This window comes from Chiloscyllium plagiosum, unplaced genomic scaffold (assembly GCF_037043375.1).
Source record: "Chiloscyllium plagiosum isolate Xiang-an unplaced genomic scaffold, Cpla_swu_hap1 HiC_scaffold_24, whole genome shotgun sequence".
NCBI lineage: Eukaryota > Metazoa > Chordata > Chondrichthyes > Orectolobiformes > Hemiscylliidae > Chiloscyllium > Chiloscyllium plagiosum.
This window is the reverse complement of record NW_028270162.1, coordinates 31040865-31065579: the sequence shown is the minus strand read 5'-3', so window position 1 is coordinate 31065579 and position 24715 is coordinate 31040865. Positions and strand designations below refer to the sequence as shown.

At 37.7% G+C, this 24715-nt stretch overlaps 1 protein-coding gene across 7 annotated transcripts in view; it reads left to right on the top strand.

The window, feature by feature from the left end:
* kdm2bb (lysine (K)-specific demethylase 2Bb) overlaps positions 1–24715 on the top strand; it is a 199248-nt gene that overhangs the window by 6823 nt on the left and 167710 nt on the right. The window lies entirely within an intron of this gene.

Below are 24715 nucleotides of genomic sequence, written 5' to 3'. Positions count from 1 at the left end.
TTATATACATAAATTTGAAGTTGCAAGTTAATATACAATTGTTACATTATTTTTTATGATTGTACAGGTTGGTTTTGAGTATGTTTTGGCATAATTAAAAGAACAGGTGTGGGCTATTCAGCCCCATAAGCCATTAGGTTAGATTGTGGCTGATTTATGCTTTAACTCCATTTGCCTGCTTTTTATTCCATATTCCTTGATAGCCTTGACTATTAATAATGGTCAACTCCTGTCTTAAGTTAAAATTGATCCTCTTTCCTGAGGTTTGGTGCACAAAACTGAGCACAGTATTGCAGGTGAGATTTAACTAAGGCTCGGTACAGTTGAAACATTACTTTCTCGCTTTTGTATTTCAACCCCCTGAGTTAAAACCCAACAATCCATTAACACTTGTGGATTTTTTTTTTGTGTCTGTTCCCTGGCTTTTAGAAACTGGTAGCAAGATTCTAAGTCAGGTTCAGATTGAACTTAAGAATGAACTAAGGCCAAGGCATGTGACTGTTCTACCACTCAAGTTTAGCTATATATGGTACATCACTACAATACAGTATGGAGCTGGAGTTTGTAAAAATTGCAAGCATTCAATTTAGGGTTGGAGGGTTTGAGCCATAAGGAGAGACTGAATAATCTGGATCTATTTTCCCTGGTGCAAAAGAGGCTGAAGGGTGATCTCATAGAGGCTTATAAAATCATGAGGGGATTTTCTCTGGGGTGGGGAGTCCAGAACTAGAGGGCATAGGTTCAGGGTGAGAGGGGAAAGATTTAAAAGAGACCTAAGGGGTAGTGCTTAAGCTGGCAGGGGAAGTGGTGAAGGTTGATACATTTACAACATCTAAAAGACATCTGGATGGGTATATGAATAACAAGGATGTAGGGGATATGGGCCAAGTGTTGGCAAATGGGACTAGATTAGGTTGGGATATCTGGTCAGCATAGACAAGTTGGACCGAAGGGTTTGATTCTGTGCTGTCCATCTCTATGACTAATTATATTGCCTGTGTGCTTCGTAAACTTATGGAAAACATTATTCATGTTCAAATGTTCAATAAAAACAGTAACTGGGAGAATTGTCTACATGTGCATGCAAACACATTATTGAGTTCTCATATAGGTCAGTGTGTGGTGGATGATCTCAAAACAGTAATGCAGTATTATTGCAACCTTAAAAAAGTACCATATTACAACATGTTTTAATCACTCAATGAATTTGCATATAATAAATAAAAAGATTATGAGCAAAGTGAAAACTGAATTAAAATCTTATAGGTATTGCACAAAGTATATAAAGCCATGCCACTGAATTAGCCTTTAAATGTTAATGTGTTTATGTATAATTGACTACTTTCTATCAATTCGGCTTGGTTTTGTTATAGATGTGTTTCACCAGTAAAGTAATATTCATATGCTGGAAGAAGTGGTGGATTTGAACATTTTCCAAATCATTTTAACGTTGTTCTTCTGGTGTTTTATTACCCCATGAATGTTAGATTTCTTTATCTTCATCTTCTTGAGTTTTCTGTTTGAAGGTAGCTCTGACCCACATTAACAATCAGAAGGTTATAAAATCAGAAGACATAGGAGCATGAGTAGGTCAGTCAGCCCTTTGAATCTGCTTTTCTGTTCAAAATGATCATAGTTGATGTGATTTGGCCTTCACTCCATTTTCCTGGCTGTCACCATAAAGCTTGATACCCGTGTAGAAAATATAGCTGTCTAACTTGGCCTTATATATTGCAGTCCCAATCAGCTTAACCTTTTCATAAGATGATTCCGTCATCCTGGAATCAGGTTAGCGGACTTACTCTGAACTATTTCAGATGCAAATATATCCCTCCTTAAGTAACAAGATCAGAACTGTACCCTGTGCTTTAGATGTGATCTCACCAATGCCCTGTACAATTATGGCAAGATGTTCCTATTTTTATACTCCATTCCTCTTTCAATAAAAGCCAACATTCCATTTGCCTTCCTAATTATTTTCTGTACCTGGATGCTAACTTTACATTATTCGTGATTCCCTGTGCACTGCAGCATTCTTCAGTTCTTCTCCATTGAAGTAACATTCTGCTTTTTTATTCCATCTTTCAAAGTGGACATCCTCATATTTTCCCACATTACACTACACTTCATTTGCAAAGTTTTCACACACTCATTTACCCTATCTATAGCTCTCTGGACAATTGGCACCTTCTTCATAATTTATGTATGTTAACCAATTTTTAAATAGTAACCAAATTAGTCAACAATAAACAAGGTCAGACCCTTGATTCAATTCATTAATGTATATCGTATGTTGTTGAGGGTTCAGCATCAATCCAGTGGCATTCTACTAAGTTTGTTCGAAAACGTTAAAATGACCATTTTTTCTGATGTTCTGATCCTTTATACATTGTACTGTATCACTCCTAACATCAAGACCTCTTGCCAAATGTAGTAACATTTGAAATGACACTTTTTTTTAATTGAATGCCTTTGAGAAATCCAAAACACTACATCTATTGATTTGCCTTCATCCATTCTGCTAGTTGCATCCTTAAATATGTCTAATAAATTTGTCAAATGCTGATCCCTTTCAATAAAACCATGTTGATTCTGCTTAATTGTACATGGTTTTAAATATTAGGTATCTTGCCACCATCACTTTTTAACAAATGGATTCTTGCATTTTCCTAATATAAGATGTTAGCCTAAAGTATCCTGTTTTAAGTAGAGGTCTTCTATTCATACTTTTCCAATCTTTTGGGACCTTTTCCAGAATCTAGGGAATTTTGGTAGATTACACCAATACATCTTCTAACTTTGCAACAATTTCTTTTAAAACCCAGATTTTAGGGCATCAGGTCAAGAGACTTCTCTGTATTTAGTCACATGAATTTTCTCAGTACATTTTTTCTTGGATCATAATTATTTTAAGCTTATCCCTTATCTTTGCCTTGATTTTCTACTATTTTTGAAATGTTTTCATGTCTTCTGTCAATACAGAGACAAAACACTTGTTCAAAGTATTGGTAATTTTCTTGCTTCCTATTAATAATTCCCTTGTCTCATCCTTAAGGGGCCAATGCTTATTTTAGCTACTCTAATCATCTTCCATAATATAAGTCTGTTCTTATATTTCTTTAGTTTCGGCTCATTGTCTAATTACTCCCTTTACGTTTTAAAAATTACCCTTTGCTGGTTTCTCAAAGAAAAATCCTAGTCTTCTGACCTACCATTATTCTTCAGACATTTATAGGCTTTTATTTTCAATTTTATATCATCCTAGCTGCATTAGTTATCTACAGATAACAATTGAATGCCTGTAGGCAGAGCTCTGTACATGAAAGTAAGACCTGTGCTCTAATTATCTAGCAGAGAATGATGTTGAATGATACCAAAGCAAAGTTATGTTGTTAAGATCTGCAACTTCTGATTTCAAGCAACCATAAATGTCAATCTTTGAAACTTCCAAGAATGGTGGTTGACATGTATGGTTAAGTAGAAAATGTGAACTGTTATTTTGATATGCGAGGAAAAAAGCCATTTTAAATTAACATGGTCCAGTTTATTGAACAAATTAATTGTGGAAAAATCAACTTTTTTTAACCACAGTTAAAATGTTCTAAAACCTGTTAGGTTCACAGAGTTCATAGAATTTTTTCTGAGTCACTTATGTTATAGCATCATTTTAAATATCCTCTCCTGTGGTTTTTGATATTAGAATCAGCCGTTCTGAATAAATTATCTTCTTCTCCATCCACTGGATTGGATTATCTGCGTTTTTTTTTGAAAATCATCTAATGATAGTTTGTGCCCAAAAAGCATTTAATGATCTGATGACCAAACTGCATAAAACACCAAATGGAGTGTTCTGTATATGTATCTACTGTTCATCAAGGGTTTCTCCATCAACCATATATCTATTCCACACTGCATGGGCATAATCCTTGAATGTCTTTTTGAGGCACGCATTCAAAGATCGAACTAGGGATCATTATATCTATTGTTATAACTGCAATACAGATATTATTTATTTCTCGATCCCACTGTTTGTATGGGATTTGAGTATATCCCATACTGATATTATGTGTTCTTTATGTAGACCACTTGGGCACCTATTCCACACATTATCAATCCATAACTCAAAGTTTGTGCGAAGATTTGTAGCTCGGGTGCTCGTTGCTGTGGTTCTGTTCGCCGAGCTGCAAGTTTTTGTTGCAAATGTTTCGTCCCCTGGCTAGGCGACATCATCAGTGCTTGGGAGCCTCCTGCGAAGCGCTTCTTTGATGTTTCCTCTGGTGTTTATAGTGGTCTGTCCCTGGCGCTTCCGGTTGTTAGTTTCAGCTGTCCGCTGTAGTGGTTGGTATATTGGGTCCAGGTCGATGTGTTGTTGATGGAGTTTGTGGATGAATGCCATGCCTCTAGGAATTCCCTGGCTGTTCTCTTTCTGGCTTGCCCTATGATAGTGTACAAAATACCATGCAAGGACTGCACTAAACACTATATAGGACAAACAGGAAGACAGCTAACAATCCGCATACATGAACATCAACTAGCTACGAAACGACACGACCAGCTATCCTTAGTAGCCACACACGCAGACAACAAGCAACATGAGTTCGACTGGGACAACACTACTATCATAGGGCAAGCCAGACAGAAAACAGCCAGGGAATTCCTAGAGGCATGGCATTCATCCACAAACTCCATCAACAAACACATCGACCTGGACCCAATATACCAACCACTACAGCGGACAGCTGAAACTGACAACCGGAAGTGCCAGGGACAGACCACTATAAACACCGGAGGAAACATCAAAGAAGCGCTTCACAGGAGGCTCCCAAGCACTGATGATGTCGCCTAGCCAGGGGACGAAACATTTGCAACAAAAACTTCCAACTCGGTGAACAGAACCACAGCAATCCATAACTTTATCTGCATCCACCTGACCTTTATTATGCGCAAGTACAAAGACTCTGGTAGGGATCTTGACTTTTGGTGTGGTTTTATCTTTAAAATATACCATGGGCTTTCATTTTGTTTAGTCACCTATGCAGGTTTGTACCATTGAGAAGTATATCATGACCTGTTATTTTCACAATAACTATTTTAGAACCCTTCCACTTCACGGTTCAGTTGCTGGGCCTATTGAAATTCAGAGGCATTTTATCCATATTGCAGATGTGACATAATAGTAATCATGTTTTTCCTGCTGCCCAATGATGAATTGCTAGAAACTGGTCATTTTGGTAGTCTCTGATTGATCTCCAACTTCTGCTGCAGCAACATGACATTGTTTGTTTCTTAAAGTGACTAAAGCTGTTGTCATGAAATGTTTGCTAAATTTGCAATTTGTTTTTTGGCCCACAAATGCATGTATCTGTGTTGGTTTCAATGTTATCAGAAATGCATTCTGATGATTTTCAAGGACCCATTCCATTATATGGACATGGTCTCTATGGACTTCAGTAAGGCGTTCAACAAGGTTCCTCGTGGTAAACTGATTAGCAAGGTTAGATCTCATAGAATAAAGGTAGAACATTTGGATACAGAACTGGCTCCAAGGTAGAAGACAGAGGGTGGTGGCGCAAGGTTGCTTTTCAGACTGGAGGCCCATGACCACAAGGGTCAGTGCTGGATCCACTGCTTTTTGTCATTTATATAAATTATTTGGATGTGAACATAGGAGGTATAGTTAGTACGTTTGCAGAAAACAGCAGACAGTGAAGAAGGTTGCCTCAGAGTATAACAGGGTCTTGATCAGATGGGCCAATGTTCCAATGGGCAGGGGAACGGCAGATGGAGTTTAATTTAGATAAATGTGAGGTGCTGCATTTTGAAAAGCAAATAAAGACAGGTCATTCCACTTAATGGTAAGATCCTGGGGAGTGTTGTTGTACAAAGAGATGTTGGACTACAGCTTCATAGTTACTTGCAAGTGGAGTCTCAGTTAGATAGGATAATGAAAAAGACAGTTAGTATGTTTTCCTTTATTGGTCAGAGCATTGAGTGTAGGAGTTGGGAGGTCATGTTACGGCTGTACAGGACCATCGGTTAGACCACTTTTGGAACATTGTGTGCGATTCTGGTCTCCCTCCTATAGGAAGCATGTTGTGAAACTTGAAAGGGTTCAGAAAAGATTTACAAGGCTATTGCCAGGATTGGAGAGTTTGAGTATAGGGAGAGGCTGAATAGGCTGACGCTGTTTTTCCTGGACCATTGGAGGCTGAAGGGTGACCTTATCGAGGTTTATAAAATCACTAGGGGGCATGGATAGGTTAAATTCTAGGTATATTCCTAGAAGATCTATTCCCTGGTTTTGGGGAGCCCAGAACTAGATGGCATAGATTTAGGATGAGAGGGGAAAGATTTAAAAGGCACCTAAGGGGAAACTGTTTCAATCAAAGCTAGTGCACATTGCCAGAGGAAGTGGCGGAGGCTGGTACAATTACAATTTTTAAAAGGCATCTGGATGAGTATATGCATAGGAAGGGTTTAGAGGGATATGGGCCAAATGCTGGCAAATGAGACTAGATTAATTTAGGATATCTGATTGACATGGGAGAGTTGGACTAAAGAGTCTGTTTCCATACTGTACATCTCTATGACTATATGGTTCTCAAGATCAGGGTAGTGGCTGATTCCTGTTCTCAAGGCAAAATGGGTCTTGAGCACTATCTTCAGGGTGGATTCCTCCTCCTTCCATTCTCGCATCAACTTTTCATTAATACCAAATTCCTTCACTACTGCACATTCAGTTGATAAGTTATCAATTATTTTGACGTATAACTTGAAACCAGCTTCATACTTCATACATTTTTTTGGAAAACACAGTTCTCTTTGGCATTTGCCCAGCAGGATTTGATTGTCTGAAAATCCCACATGTCTTCACAGTCTATATCATCTGCTTGACTCCTTCCAACTAGTTATAAGATTAGTATTGCACTGTCGTGGCTAAAAGGAACGGTTGACCTATATGCCAAGCATATACAAAAACATAACTTGTGAGGCTAGAAGATGCATTGTCTTAAACACTAGATCAGTTTATACACCATGATTTTTGATGGTATCTATTACATAGAATGACAGTCCAGTGAATATTAAAAGGAGAATGAATTAGTTCATTTTGAAACAAGATGTTCCTTGTGAGTGCGCTTAATTTTATTCTTAAGATCTCACCTTCCCTCATTTCAGAGCCCTTTTTTTGTTGGGTAATTTGATGAAGCAGTAGCCACTTTATGCCCAATTGGATCTTCAACTGTTTTAGAAACTCCTGTGGTCCATGTGAGAATTGTGTTGGGTAGGGAATTGCAGGATTTGATTGGCAAATTTCCATAAGTCAGGATTATGTGAGATTTTGATGTGATGTTGTTCCACAGTGTTACTACTCTTGTCCTCCTTGTGTAGAGGACATCGCATTAAAAGCAGGAGTTGACGTAAGTACAATTAATTTCTGTAGGTCGCATGTACTTCAGCCACAGTTGGTTAGCGCTTGAGGAACTAAATTGAGTTAAACAAAACGCCACCAGTACCTGGCTCCCACAAACCAAATTTTCTTTTCCCCAAACACTTCAACATTAAGAATTATTGAATTCCTTTTGTTTTTAGAGTAGGTACTAATAATTAAATCAAGCAGGATACTAATTTCAACCATTTCCAATCCTATTCGTAAGTAGCGAACATGAACAGTTTTAATCCTTGACACAATTGTAGAATCTGCAAATTACTACTTATAAACCGGTTTGTGATGGTTCCAAAGAATTTTGCCTTGTTTTTGGAGAGTAGGTTCTTGAGTCCCTGCTTCAATATATTCTGGTTTGGGATGGTATTTGCAAAAGAGATTTTCAAGATGGGCTGCTCACTTTGGGTGAGAGCCAATTTACATAATTCCTGCTTCTAATGTTTCTCAGTTTTCAGAGAAAAAAAACAAAGCCTATGTGTGTAATTGGAACATTTAGTGATTCAAAATGTAGGATTTATTCAATTTTTTGCTGGCTTCCAACTCCTAGAATTTCATTATAAATTCAAATGTTTTTCTGTTGTTTTGTTTTACAGCATCATTATTCTTCTGCATGTTGTGTTTGGTTTTTGTATGCCTTTTGCTGTTTTGTTTTGCAAAATTTTAGTTTGTGCATGAGACCATAAATTTTGAAAAGATTTAAAATGACATGAATCTAGAAGTAAAGGTTAAGCAATGTTAAACTGGGATTGTCAAGACTTGAGAATTGTAGGAGGAAGCAATGAGTGAAACATTTTTAAACTTGGTAACAGGATGATGTTTTACATAGTTCTAGCATTATTGTGAATTCATAGTCTTGTACTGCACACCAAGTTTGCTCTCAACACTGTAAGGACATATGGATGAGCAGTCTGTTGGATAATATATTTAAAGCTAGGGAGGCAGAAGAAAATAAAAATTTGAGGAATATTGACCATAATAGATATTCTGAAAAGTGAAATTATCAAATAACAATGAGAGATGACTAATTGATTTTAATTTCAATAAAACTTGCAGCTTAGATTCCCTTGGGATGACTGATTGTCACAGGAACCAATTAATAGCAGGTCAGATAATTAACTTCAGGTCACCTGGGGCAATGTGTTGAATAACATTGTCACTGGGTTTACATTCAGAGAGCAAGTGGAAAGTGTTTTGACAGAATTGAACCACTTTAGTGCTTTTTTTCATTTTATTAAAATTTCATGACAACAGGATTTCTAAATTTTTGGTTGAGCTGTTGGAAAGTCAGAGTTTTTAAAGCATGGAAAGGATCCATCATATCTATGTCAGTCATCAAACAACTATCTATTCTGATCCCATTTCCCAGACCTTGGCCCATAACCTTGTATGCAATGGCACTCCAAGTATTAGAAAAATGAAAAGTGTTTAGACTCTTATTTAGTGCGAATGACAGTTTTCTCAAATCACTTGTTGGTACATGTATGTCAGTGTGTTGTTGAAAAAGCAGCTGGGGAGAAATGGCCAATTCAGATGTGTTTGATCTTCTGGATTTTTGTTTTCCATAAACGATCTCCATAGTATAGTGTATTGTTGAGAAGAAAGGGTGGAGACCATTATAAATTATTTTAGACATTGATTATAAAAGAGCTGACTTAAGTCACACCACCATCTATTATTCATTTGCTGCAGGCAACAATTCTGACATTGCTAACTAAATTACAATGTAATTGGAGATAGTTTTATCATCACCAGAGTAACAGACAGCACCGACAATGCTTACAATTGCTGGAGATGCAAATGTAAATAACCATTGGGATCAGCACATTTTCTGACAGAACCATTAATGAAAGTTCGCTACAGGAAATGAAAATTTGTAAGTTTGCAGATGGATAGTTGTTTTGAGTTGCTGTGGAGCTCCCCTTGTAGTGTAAATGGAATGGAATCCACTGTGCTAGCATTCTTGATTTACTAAAGAGTTTGTTTTAACTTAATTCCTCGAGATTAGATAACACGTTGAAGAAATAGGAGCTGCCTTAAAGATGACGGCAGTTTACAGTTTGAAAATCATTAGCTGAATTTCTGTAGAGAAGGATTGGATAGTGATGTCTCTTTATAATAATAAATCAGAGCATATGTAATCTTTTTCTTTAAAAACTCCCATGACAGAAAGTAAATCTGGATTTTGTTAAAGCTGATCAGATGAGAATCCTTATTTTAATTTTCATTTTCACAAGGGCAGCAAAGAAATTTTTCTCAAAGCTGAATTCAAAGAGCAAAAGACAAAGCATGTTTTCCATTGTGATACAAAAATAGTAAACATGTAATAGCAATATGATGTAGTAATTATGGCATTGGACAGGTAACCTGGCGATAGTGAGTTTAAATTGCACCATTTGCGAAATTTAATACAGCGGAGAGTTCTGAATTTAATAAATTTGTGTGCCGGCATCAGAAAATAAATTGCCATGGTAAATGCCATGTTCTTATTTTTAAAGAACGCATCTGCCAATCACCAATCTGGTTTTTCATGTCTTCACTGTCACATTACATGCTGTGAGAGAGAGTCAGAGAGAGTATGCTAGCATTGTTCAAACACTGAGAATAAGTGAAATGCTGTAGCTAGTATTTGATACAACTGAATAGTATCCCATTTCTAATAGTTCATTTGCTGCTTTGGACAGTCTGATTAGCCCTGTTTTGGGGAGGGTGTTGAGGTCACCTGGCACTGTTTGATACACTATTGTAATTCTTGCATTTTGCTGCTTGTTCCAAAAAGCAGTAGTTAAATATAATTACAGTGCAGAAAAAAAGAAACACAGCAAAAGATAAAACTGGAATCCACCAGGACTGGGAATGAGGGCAGTGTCCGGGTCAGCTGGTCAGAGTGGAGACAGTTGGTGGACCTTTGGAAAATACAAACAGAAAACCGGCATGGGATGAAGAAAAATGATAAAGCAGTTGCAATAAGGAAAAAAGGACTGGAGGTACAGCTGGACACATTGACAAGGATGTGGGTACATTACAGAAGTGAAGCAAAGATAATTGCATCTTGTGAAAGATAGTGCATTGCGCAAGCCTGTCTGATCAAGTGCTTCCACCTCAAAAAACAATTGGGGAAAAGAAACACAAAATAATTATCCATTTGTTTTTCTAGATTTTTCTTCCTTATTTTGTTTTCTTGATTTCAGACTTTGCACTTTTGTAAATCTGCATCGTACTCTAGATAAATGCTTGATATTGTTTCCGTAGTTCAAATCATGGTATTGCATGCAACACTAACTGATGAGAAGGTTTTAGAAAGGGGTCATGACCTCTTGGTTTTTTTTATTTCGCATCTTGTAGCAAAAGTAGTGTGGTAATTTAAACAGATGCTCCTGGTGGGAAACTGATCTGTCAGACTTGTGTTGCCTATGTTACAATTATAGTAATTGTAACAAAGTCAGCCAGATGGACCTCAGAATATGAGTTCCATGATTGGGGCTGATAAATCTGTCCAATCAGGGAGCCCTGGCTGACAGATAAAACAGGAGTGTCAGACATTCTGGCACCAGGAGACAGCTCTGAGGGAACTGGACCAGGGTAACAGACTTTCCAAATGTAAATAAAGGGTGACTTGGTGGCCTCTGTGGATTTATTTCAACGATGTGCCTGGTTTTACTTCACCTTGGCTTCAACGTGTAAAATGGATGCTCAATCTAATCTTGTCAGTTTCCTACTGAGTAGCTTTGGTTAAAATGACTGTCCATCAGCATTTTTTTTTCTTCAGGAATTGATAAAGAAATTTGAATTGCTGGAACAGATTTTGTTCAAATATATTATCAGTTGAAATGCATATTGAAATACATTTGTTTCATGTGAGATCATAACTATGTTAGTTTGCATTGTTTCTCTCTAAATCTAGGTTTCTTTACCTTTGAAAAAATTCCCCTCTTAAGTAGATTTGTGTTGAAATTCCCCTACATGTTTTCCAACTCTGTGCAATCTCCAAGGGCTCTGCATTCTTCCAGTACTGGCCCTTTTCTTATCCCACTCTCCCTTCCCTCTACCTTTGGTAGCTGTCCCTATTGCAGTTTCAGCTGTAAGCTGTGGAATTCTCTCATTAAACCTCTTTACTTCTCTATTCCCCTTTTGAAACCATTCCTCTTCTTTTTGACACTATTGTATGGATCAAGTTGTAGCTTATCCAATCAAAGTGAAACTCCTCCAGGGGATCTTGTAGCACTTCTGTGCTGAATCTGCTCGTCTCTCTAAATCCAGCGTTGATATTGACATTTTAGGAAATACCACTTCATAGTGATGTTAAAGCTATGTACAGTAAATGGAATGCTGCAGCTAGTATTTGTTACAACTGAATAGTATCCCATTTCTAATAGTTCATTTGCTGCTTTGGACATCTGATTTGCCCTGTTTTGGGTAGGAGGCTGAGGTCACCTGGCACTTAGGTTGCAGTGTTGTGTGTAGTGTAATGGTGCAGATATTCATGTTTAGTATTAGGAGTTTTATTTTAATGTTGTTTTACACCAGGAGTAACATAGCGTTGCATGGCCCGATATGCATTATTTTCGAGTAGCCTCATCTATTCCGAATGGTTACAGTCCCAAATGGTCCTTCTTACTCAATGACTCTCTCCTTGCTGCCTCTTCAGCTTAAGGATCACCTACATAATGAAGTTGCTCTCACTCGCAGAGTCTCCCCTTGTGCTCTCCTACTTGCTCTCAAGCTATTTTTTTTCTGCATCGCATTGCTTATTTCCCAAGTGGGTTCAAGAGAGGGATTTGGGGATTAGGAATGTTGGCTAGCAACTGAGAGGTTCCAATAACACAACAGATGGCAAGTGGGTCTTTGACAAGTACAGTTGGCGATAACTGAAAGGGCCAGTGTGTGAAAATGGTGGGCAAACTTTGATTGGCAAACCTTTTATGAATATATGAATTTAGCAGTTTAATATATTTCAACCTAAGAGGGATGTTTTAATACTTATCGGAGGATAATAGTTCTGCAATACTTAATTGTAGTTTTTGTATTGATTGTGATGTGCAGATCATACTTGCGAATTGTTGTTTCACATGAAGTTGCACTTTTAGGGTTGCAACTATAGTTACTGTGTTATCACTACCTCAAAGGGAGAATGTAAATAGGAGTACACAGTAATGTTATATCCACAGTCAATGAACAAGTGAAAACAGGTGAATATTTCTGCAATTAAAACATTCAGTGAATTAAATAAAATAATTTATTGTTTTGTTTAAATAATATTTGAAAGATTAAAAGTCTTTTTGAAGACAAGAATGAGTAACATTTTTCATATGGTTGCTTTAGTTACTCTTACCAGGAGACTTACTGAGTTTGCATGGCAAACAGAATGTAGTGAAGCTAATAAAATCAAAGTGCATGTTTGCATGCTCAGGGCATAAATTGAAGACATTGACGTTTGGGTTTTAGGATTCAGTCTTTTTCTATTTGGCAAGATGTTATTGCTTTTGCATTGGTAGCCACAGAAACTGTTTACATAGGTCTTCGTTGTTTCCTTGCATGATTTTATTCAACTTCAATGTGGATTGTGGCAGACAAAATATGAAAAACGATTTTGCTGTCCTTGTGCGAAGTAAAACATGGCAATCATTTGAGATATCTTCAAGATATTTTTTCTCAATTTGCCTTTCTGTAAGAGTAAATTTAAGTAGTTTGAAACTTTTATTTATAGTTTAATATTTGAAGCGACCTGAATTGCCAAGGGATTTTGTGTATAGCTATCCTTTTTTAAGGTGAGATATAAATTTGTTTGATGTATGCTTTTAATAACACAATGAAGAATTTCTGTGGATTATCTATTTTGTTGGAAGGACTATAAAAAGATTTATTTTTAACTTTATCAACTGAATAGTTTTAAACGTCTTGATTGGGTTTAATCTAAATAGAATAACTGCCTCTCATTAGACTGCTTGTGCTGTAAGTGGTTTTACTTGGCATCCAAAAGAGGGGAAGAAGGTCCAGTACATTATGTCAAGAGTGGTAGGATGCAGCTTGCTGCTTACAGGTTCTTGTGTAGTGAATTCCTGGCAACTGCGACAGCGAGGTTACTTGTCATAATAAAGATAAGAATGTGTCAATCATAATTTCCTACAGCTATTAATTAGGATTGTGAATATATGGTAAAAATGTTTTTGTTATCGGGATACTTGGGTTCCGAATAACAGGGACTTTACTGACATTAACAATTGGAAAGAAATGATGGATTAGATGCTTCTTTCAAGCTAGTTCAAAACTTAGATTATTGATAAAAACAGAATTGTCTATCCTGGCCAGATATACCGTTGGGGTTGTGAACAGCCCTGTCTGCTTGTTTTGACAACGCACATTTGTCTTGTGGCAGTGACGCATTGGGTTCTTCCAGCTGCGGCTAGTATTTTGCATGCAATGGGAAGATTCAGGTAACCACACTCCCCCATTCTGTGTGTGCGCCAAATACCGGGGAGATTACTCGTACTTCAGAAAGAACTTCTTTTAAAAAATACACTTTCAACCTTGTAAAATTCTCAATAACTATCGCTGTTTAATAGGCATAGTTTACTTTTTTTACAGAAAGGCATGCTGTGCAGTAATTTTGAGTAAAATATCTGTCCAGCTTTTCCAATCAAGAGGATGATGTGAAATTTATTTTGCTGATGCTAGACTTTATGCTGCCCTGAGGACATCGACAAGGAGGACCCACTATGGCTGATGGTACTTCCACAACCCAGTTTCTTTTTCCCTGGAAAAGTGCCCAGCATCTGTTCACCATCTTTCTGTAATTATATAGTGAGATCAGGACAACCACTGGGGCTGCATGGCCACAAGCACACTTCCAGCCATTCTCTAGCTTAGTATTCTGTAGATCTGTATGATTGTGCATTTCTTTTTTAAATCATGCATTACAAGTGGTTTGTAACAGATTTAAGAAGCATTAAGCAAGATTTTAATGAATCTGTAATAACAGTAGACTTATTTGCTGATTTTCTTTGCTAGTTGCTGGAACATTTTCACAAGCGCTTTTTGTCATACTTCGATGAATTAAGTTTTGCTGTCATGTGCTAGTGTAGCTCTGTCAATATGTACTGATCTTCCTTAGATTTCAGAGGATATGTCAAACATAAGCATTTTTACTGATAGGGAAACAAATTACACTGAATATACACAAACCCACTTAAGAAAGATCTAAACTGGGAAATGTTTGTCGGAAGGTTGCTTAATGTGGCCTCTTGGGTAGAAATAATGCAGTTGGAGTGAAGGGCGGTTGTTGTTGGAAAATGCGTGCTTCATAGGAAGTGGATTCTCTATATTTGAGGTTACAAAGAATACATGCACTTCTTCAGCTGTCTTCTAAGTGAAACCCTACCTGCCCTTCCCAGACTGTTGTGGTGGCAGTGTGACTCTGGTCATCAGATCTCTCCTTGTTCTACTGTTATTCCTCTGTTTCAGTCCCTCTCCAGCACTGTATCCCCATCTTTGAAGCATTTTACTTTGATTTTTAATCTTTTTCACTAACTTCCACTGAAATACCTTTACTGCTTTCATCGCTCAACCTGATTTCAATTCAATTAATCCCTTTGTATTTCCTCAGCGATCGCTGCTTTCCTGTCCTTCTATTCTCTAATCGCTTTCTGCATATAAACTGCCCAACACATATTCTCAGTCTTCCACATTCTACTTTCTGTAATCTGAAATACTCTAAAACTCTGCTTCCCCTGTCCCAATTTGCACCGAATCTCATCCACCCTTCATTCCAGGATTTGTTAACCTACCTTGACTCCCAGTTCTCATCTTCATGGCCATCCTGCCCCTCCCTATAAATGTAATTTGCTGTGCTCTGCCCTACGTCCATCTGTATTCTTTGCTCTCCTTAGCTCTCATCCCTTGTGCAGCCCTGATTTAAATTGTTCCAGGAGAAAGTGAGGTCTGCAGATGCTGGAGATCAAAGTTGAAACTTTATTGCTGGAACAGCACAGCAGGTCAGGCAGCACCCAGGGAACAGGAGATTCGACGTTTCGGGCACAGGCCTGAAGAAGGGCCTGTGCCCGAAACGTCGAATCTCCTGTTCCCTGGATGCTGCCTGACCTGCTGTGCTGTTCCAGCAATAAAGTTTCAACTTAAATTGTTCCACCTTTGTTGGCCATGGCTTTTGCTACAAGGGCCTTAAAGTGTGAAATTCTATCTCTCTGAATCTCTTCACTGCTCCAGCTCTGTCTCCTTTTGGACACTCCTTAAAACATATCGAAGCTTCTGGTCATCTGCTCCATATGAATCCATTGTGGCTAACTGCCAAAGTTTGCTTTATCATTCATCTATGAATGGAATTACTTGGATTGTTTCATTATGATAACAATGCTTTGTAAATGCAAGTTATTATTGCTGCTATGCTTTCAGAACTGCAGTTGCCATTCTGACAGTAAGATCCAGCATAAGCTTGCAGTAGTTTGAAATTTTATATTTTGGCAGTTGCGTACAGTCAGGTGAAGAATAAAACTACTCCACAAATTCTTGTCTTTTGTTTGTACTTCATTATTTGGATCTGAAGGTAAACAGTGATTTCCTAGTTTGTAGCCACATTGTTATGTCTGTGCTTACTCTTTAAAGGGTTATCCAGTTAGTTCCTTTCCCCTGTTATTTCCTCATAGCCCATCTGAATCCTTTACTGGGACCTGTTTGAATTCCTCAAATCTCACAAGCTGACATCAGTTTCCTCTCATTGACTGAAATCCATTTGTGTCTCAATTGTGTTACTACACAGCAAGCCACCCATATGTCCCCACACTGAACAAAAAAAAACAAAAGAACTGCAGATGCCGAAAATCAAAAACCAAGATGGAAATTGTGGAGAAACTTAGCAGTCTGTCACCTCTGTGGGGAGAAAGTAGAGTTAACATTTCGGATCCAGTGATTCCTCTTCAGAACTGATTGTTGTTGGGAAAAGGTTGGTGTCTATGCTGAAGAAGGGATGGGGCAAGGGGAGAAGTAAATGACAGTTGGAGATGGAGTCCAGGCAGAGAAGAAAACAGTTGAGTAGACACAGGACAGCGTGGGAGAGTGAATAGCTGTGGATAACAGTGGGTTGTTTGTGGTAGCAGCCCATGTGATGACAAGACCTGGTGTATGGAGGTTGGGAGAATGCGCTCAAGCCCCAAAATTGTTGAACTCCGCATTTGCAAAAATGACCCTGAACATCTGGTTGTTCATTGTAGAACTTCACATCTGCAAAAATGACTCTGAGCATCTGGTTGCCTGCCATTTCAACAGAGCAGCTTGATCCCTGGCCAATTTCCTTTTCTCAGGCTTGCTGCAGTGCTCCAGCAAAGCTCAGCACAAACTAACACCTTATTTTCCACCTGGGAACTGTGTAGCCTTCTGGACTCGATATCTCGATCAGCAATTTCTGGGTTTGAGCACCTTTTCCCATGTTCTTACCTCAATCCCCTCACACCAGGCCTTGTCATCACATGGGCTGCTATCACACATGACCCTTTGCCAGTCACTGATGGTTTCTGTTAGCAGCTTTGATTCTCCCAGGCTGACCTTTACCCTTGCTTTGTATGCCTGGCTTTTTCTCTCTCTCTCTGGGCTCCATCTCCACCTATTGTTTACTCCACCACTCTCCCCATCTTTTCTTTAACATATACATCAACCTTTTCCCAGCTACAGTCATTTCTGAAGAAGGGTCACTGGATTCAACTTAGAGGGAAAAACCTTGCTTGAGATTGCATTGTATGATGTTCCTTACTGGGACATTAATGAGGTTGAATTTATTCTGTTTGTTATTTTTAACATTGATGTTGAATTCTTAAATTAAGTCATTTGTGAAACTTAAGTAGCAGTGTCACTGAAGTGATTTTGTACAAAGATTTTGATTAGCTTATTGATAATATTGCGCAGGTACCTGAATGATCAAGTTAATATACTGCACATATGGGAAATTAAAAATTGTTACCTTCATCCCAAGAAGAAAGTATTGTACAACTGATTAGTTAAATGATTGTCCCGAATCCCAACCTGTCCTCTCAGATGGATGTAAAAGATCCCCCTGCACTATTTCGAGGGGGTGCAGCACATTTGTTTGTTTTCACAGCAGAAGATGTAGATCTTTTCTCATCAAATGCTCAGAAATGCTAGTGCACACTTTTGGGCCGGTTGGACTTGAACCCAGGCCCCCTGGTTCAGGGATAGAAAGATTGCCACTGTGCTGCAGAAACCCTCATTTCTCTGCTTTGTCCTGAACAATATTCATTTTTCAATTGACATCACCAAAGCAGATTCTATAGTTGCTATAACTTTGGTTTTGGTTGGAACTTTCTGTCAGCAAATTGGCTGCTGTGTTTTCCTCATAAAAGAGTGACTACATTTGCATAAGGAATTAATTGGCTGTTAAACATTTTGGAACATTCTGAGGTTGGGGAAACAAGGTCCACAAATGTCAGCACATTGTGGCTTCTAGTTAAGAAAAAAAATGACAGGAACACAAAGTTATGTCTGAATGTCTTCCAATTCTTTGATGAAATGTTTTTCTTGACAAACGCTGTTGATTTGTGCTGCTCAGTGAGATTGGGTTTATAAACTAAATTTATTCAGGTTGGAAAAGTGCCTTGCTCAAAACGATTATAGCTGTTATAGTATTGGTGTACATAATACAGAATGATAAAACACGATGCATTTAAGGGAATGTTAGATAACCAAGACAGAGAAAAGTATAGAATATGCCAAATTGATGAGAAATGGTGGAAGGAGCATTTGAGGTGCATAAGTACTGATTATAGAACAGTTTGGCTGAATATTCTGCATATTAATTCCTTCTGTACAGTCATTTCATGGAGATCTACTTTATGGAGTTTTTTTTATCCAACCATCAGTTATGTTCCAGTTCTCATTAATTTATCAGGCTCAGCTCATCATTGCATCATTTAAATTACCATCTGGTTATTGTTAGCAGATGGCTTTGAAGCAATCTTCTGTTAATTGTTTCCATCTCTTCAATTTATTGTTTATTCCTCAGCTTAGAGAACGAGATTGGTTGAATACTTAAAGCACAACTTAAATGCTGTTTTATGATAATTTACAGTTATTAACTCAAAAAATAATTCTTACAATTTTAAGTCATTTTGAAACGGTCAAATAACATTAGTCAATTTAGTGTCTGAGTATTTTTTGTTTTATAAGAGAATCCTTATGACTCCTTATGTAAGGCTCCTCCACATTGAAAATATGTACTCACATTGTGATGCCAAAATGCTGAGTGTAGACAGTATCATGCAATGGTAGGACATAAACGTAATTTACCTCATTACACTGAGTTCCATTCCTTAGCATGGCAGTCGACTGTTATAAGTGAGTAAGTTTGGATTTTAGCTTATCCCTTCAGAGAGAACCTATAGCTTTCCTATCACTACTGTACCTTTTAAATGAATGGTTGCTTGAATCTTTGGCTTTTAGTTGGGAGTCTCAAGTATTTTCTCTTAGTTTGAATATATTCTGAATTTTCATACTGGCTTTATAAAATTGAATTGAATTGAATTTATTGTCACGTGCACCGAGGCACACTGAAAAGCTTTGTCTTGTGAGCAATACAGGCAGATCAGAGTTAAGTAGCAAAGATAAGTAAGTAATAGGTAAACAGCAGCAAAAACCAAAAAACACAGGTGCAGATGAAAGTTAAGAGTTTGTGAGTCCATTCAGTATTCTAACAACAGTAGGGTTGAAACTGTTTTAAACCAGCTGGTGCGTGTGTTCAGGCTTCTGTACCTTCTCCCTGATGGTAGAGATTGTAGATAAACATTGCCAGGGTGGGATGGATCTCTGAGAGTGCCGGAAGCCTTTCCTTGACAGCGGGCCTGGTAGGTGGGTTCTATAGCTGGGAGGTTGCCTTTTGTGATTGTCCGGGCCAAGTTCGCCACTCTAACTGTCTTCGATCTTGAATGGTACAGGAGCTTCTGAGTTCCTTTCTACATTATTTTCCCTATTTTCATCATTCCACTGTTGGCTATGCCTTCATTGCAAAGGGCATTTGCAGCTATAATTTCTTCATTGAAGTGCTGTTACCCAACTCTCTGTTCTCCTTAAAATTTAATTCTTTCATCAAGCTTTTGGTTATATGTTGTAATAACTCCTTACATACTTTAATGTAATTTTTTCTTTAATAAGGCTCCTGTGAATTGACTTGGGATTTTTTACTTTGTCAAAAATGCCATACAAATGCAAATTGTCACCTATCATTGTAGCTAATTCATTGATGCTGTGCATCTCTTTGTTGCTTTTCTGTGCATTGCCTTCAGAGTTTAATTATTGCCCTTATAATAGTGATTAGAATAGATCCATGCTTAAGGAATTACTTGGCCAGTGTTTTGTACATTTTAAGTATGATTTATAGCTTTTTGAGCTGTACAGTTTGCTTTCTGCTTACTTTGATTGATATTCCAGAGTGATTTCCCACACTGAATGTGTTGTGTTCTAGTCCCTTGTATATCCTTTTAAATTATTGCATTGCAATTTCAACAAATTTCATAGTGCTTCTGTTGCCTATTTTTGAAGGGTTTGGAGGGATATGGGCCGGGTGCTGGCAGGTGGGACTAGATTGGTTTGGGATATCTAGTCGGCATGGACGGATTGGACTGAAGCGTCTGTTTCCATGCTGTACATCTCTTTGACTCTATGACTCTATTTTGTCTAGCACTATTTTAAATCCCTGTTTAAAAAAATCTTACCTGATACATTTTATCCCCTTTGCTTCTGCTTCAAACAGTTGTCTCTTCCTCCTTCATTTTACATTTGTGCATGACTTTGATGAGTTTATATTGGGTTTCTGAATCTAAGGCATTAATTTAAAATTGATTGGATGACAATTTATTTTTAAAAAGTAGATAGAAAACCAGGAACTGTAGACAGGTCAGCCTGATGTTAGTAGTGGGGAAAGTGGAAAACAGTGGGTTAGAATGAGCATGCTATTACAAAAATGAAATCATGCTTGGCAAATCTACTGGAATTCTTCGAGGATGTAACTGGTAAACTTGATGAGGGTGTGTTTTATTTGGACTTGCAGAGGCTGTCAAACAGACCTACATAAAAGGTTAATATTGGGGTAGTATATTGAGATGGATATTTAATAAAATTGGTTCACTCACTCACTCACTCATTCATACTCCTTCCCTCCCTCCATCCTTCCAAGTAGGCAGTGACTAGTGTCGTATCGCAGAGATCAGTACTAGGACCACAGCTATTTGGAATATAAATTAGATGAGGGAACGAAATGTAATATCTCTGAATTGTAGATGACAAAGCTGGATAGCAGGGTGAGCTGTGACGAATATGCAGAGATGGTTCAGTGTGATTTGGACAAGCCGAGTGAGTGGGCAAATGAATGGTAGATGCAATATAATTTGGCTAAATGTGAGGTTATCAACTTTGAGAGCAAAACAGAAAGACAGATTATAATCTGAATGGCTACAAAATGGGAGAGGAAATTGCACTTGGCACTCTCCTCACATAAGCTTCCCTTTCTTGTTAATCAGTTTAGATGATAGGTGACATGTTGCTTATGACTACTCTCCTGAATATTGAAATATTACCCGAGTGGAAGTGTTGTGGCATGGTACCACCAGGCTACAAACTTCAGGTTCAAGTCCCAGCTCAGGACTGTTGCTGTGTCATGACATGGAAAACTGGTTGGGTATCAATCTGTAAATTCCTCCAATATGCTTGTAGCAAGCAATGAAAGCAGGAGAGTTTCCTGGTTGGCCTGATCCATGTGGGAGCTATAACATAAATAGACCTCACATTGAAAGATTCATCACACATGTTCCTGTCATAAGCAACTATCATCCTTGTTCTGAGGCATAATCTATGTGTACACAGAAATTGCTCCTGTCAAATTTTAATTTTTTTTTGTTGAATTGCATTCTTTAGAGTACTCATTTCTTTCCTGATTGCTGGTTAGACTAAGCATTACTCTCACATGGTGCTGTTTATAGAGTGGTGTAAATCTTTAATCCATTTTGATGAAAGGGTGTCACATTCTGTGGATTTAAGATGGGGATTTTTCCCATACTGCTGAGTTATACTTAGGATTATTAATTTCCAATAATATGTAACATGTTTGTTGGAATTCAGAGATTTGAATCTTCAACAACACAGCACTCCCCAGTGTTGAACTAGAATACCAACCCAGGTTAGGTGCTCGAATCCTAAGAGTTGGACCAGCAAGCATACCCTTTAGACTCTGAGGCAAGAGTCCTACTGACTGGTTCCGCTGCCGCAATCCTGTACAGTAAAAGCAGGGCTTGGGCACCAGACCTCCCAGTCTCAATGACTCGTTTATTACGTGGATGAGTCACTGATCTGTCTTTAGAACTTCGGACAGCATCTAATAATCAGGAAGCAGAGTGTAGGGATTTAGTTGGTAGTTATGTCAGGCATTTGAATTAGTATTAACGTGAGACCTATCTATGATGGAGGACTCATTGATGCTGTTGCTAACTTTAACTCCATACTTCTGGTTGTTTATAGTGGTAGACAGAGGTCAGATTCCAGGATGGATGCAAACCGTTTTGGCACAGACAAGGCATCAGTCACTTTGGCTGCCTGGTTGAAAGGCAGAGGGCAGCTCTGGAGTGTTTTAGATGTGGTTTCATTGTTGCTTGGTGGTCACAATTTGTGATGATCTGTGCTTTGGCAACACACTAGCAACTTCCTGTAAACGTGCAGTCACACAATCTGTTCTAGGACAGGAGGAATACTCCCCTGGGTGTTACAAGTTTCAATCAAAGTATATAACATGTAAGTGAGTTTACATTCTCACAATGTGTATCCTCTGAGGCGAGCACACATTAGTGCTTCTAAATTGTAAACATGTCAACTTCTCTGAAAGTTGTCCAAATTTCCCTGTTCCCTCAGGAATCGTTCCAGAAGACATTTTACATGTCTCGATCCTCCCAGTATTAAGGGTCACTGAGACAAATGTTTTCTTTGGCATAGTTCAACTGATCTTGTCAGTACTTTACTGTGCTAAAACATGGAAAAAGTAACCAAATATAATCAAAGTGAGTAAAAGTATCCAAAGTGGACAATTGATTGAAAAATAAATTCTAATCGAGACCTACTACTTTTTCAAGTAGATGAGTAAAATGATTTATAATTGTCATAGCACACATGGTAATTGCCATAGGTCCTTATTGTTGCCATGCCTTGAAGTAAGGGATTTCTGCTGTCTGCACAGCTTTGTGAAAGGGAAAAAAATATTTTTACTTGTGTGTGTAAAAGAAAATAAACTGTTACAAGTTGGAATTAATGTTATTTGAGGTATAAATAACTATACTGCTTGGGCCAAATAGTTTATTAACATGTTGCACTCTGTATCCGTATGTAATTTGGATCATCAAAATCAATCCATCGAAGTCCACTCATAACTTACATTTTTAAATGCTTCAGTTATTTATCCTTTCATTAAATCAATCTGCAAAGAGGAATTCCTTGTGAACAATTTGAACCTGTGTTCACTTGTCCTTCCTTTGCAATTTACTATGTAACTGTACGTGAACCCATATTTATACTCTCCATTCCTTTGGAAAAGAGCACATTTTTCTAGCTGTTGATCAGATTGAAAAGTGTGCTTTAGTTTCAGCTTGCAGCTCAGAACAATTTTTTTTTGATGAGACAGTGATCGACTTTAACCTGTTATCATTTAAACTGAAAGGGACAGAAATGACTATTAAAATAATGCATTGCACATTGCTTGGTGTAATATTCCTGCCATTGAAAAGTACTCTATTCTATGAATTAATGTGAGCCAAACCATGGGGAGTCCATTAATTATTGAGAATTACTTTATATTTGTTTTTTTTTGCACATTCACTAAAAGTGTCATCTGCTGTTGAGAGTATATTTCCATACCTGGTGCTCTCAGTATTTAGCTGAAGAGGCAGATCTTCATGTGTGAATGTTGATGATTTTTTTCACCTTATTTCACTAGAGTAGCATCACTGGCTCTAATTGAATGATTATTGAATAGTATTCCTGACAAAATATGGCTGACTTTCCTCCTTTGGAGCCTGTGCAGAACTTCTGCTGCTGCCGTGAGAACAGCAACTTCGAAACCTATAATTTCAATTACTTAGAAAGACAAGTTCAGCAGATGCAGGGGAATGCCATTATCTCTAAGTTTCTCTCGAAGTGGCACACCATCCTGAGTTCGAAAAGTATTGCCCATCCTTCACTGTTAATGGTTTGGAATCTTGGAGCTCCTTTCCTAAAAGCACTGTGAGTGTACCTACACTACATGGACTGCAGCAGTTCAAGAAGACAGCTCATCACTACTTTCACAAAGGCAAGTAGGGTTAGGAAACAAATGGTGGCCCTGCCAATAGTGTCTACATCCAATCAAAGAACTTAAAATTAAAACTTGGTTTATTGTTGGACCTTGTGATTCAAGGTGTGAGTTTTTTTATATATATATATATATATATATAATTTAACATGATTTTATTTTTGAGTTTAGAGTTTTGAATTTGAAGGAGTAGCACATAGGTTTACATGTGTCCCTTGGGATTTAATGATTAATTGTAAGCACTTTTGTCACCATGGTGACTTTTAAAAATTCAGTGTGCAAGAGAGATGTCCTGAGATTAATATTGGGTGAGCTTGAGTGAGCAAAGTAGACATAGTAAAATGTATCAAGCTTTCAGCTAGAAGATTCTGCAATTTTTTGGGGCTTATGCAATGTACCCATAATATTGAAAATGGATTTTTCGTTTCAGGTTGGGGCAGTTCTTGGCTGAAACTAGATGTGTCAAGCAGTTACACCTGAGAAAGGGAAGAGATAGTTTAGAATTGTTAAAAATAGGTCACCTCACTGTAGGGAGTTTGGTTTAAAAGTTCCAGACCAGTAGTGCCTGGAGATGTTTTCAAAGTTGAGAAAGTTTAAGCTCAGTTATATGACAAATCACGAAAGAAGCTAACAGATTCTCATGACCAGCAATTGAAACCACATCTAAACCAAGCCTTATGTAGGATAGTGAATTATAATGGAATGCTATTAGGAAAATTTTAAAATTGTTTTTGTGTGTTTTGATATCTTTAATGTATTATGTATAAACAGTTTGGTTTGTCTTATTTTATTTTTTCTTCTGTGTATTGAGCTTCTATTTTATTATTCTCTACAACATTACGTGTTTGTGTTTCAGTGAAAGACCCCCTTGTTAAAGCCAAAAAAAAATCAAAGTATGATCTATCAATTCAGATTTCAATCTGTAATCTGAC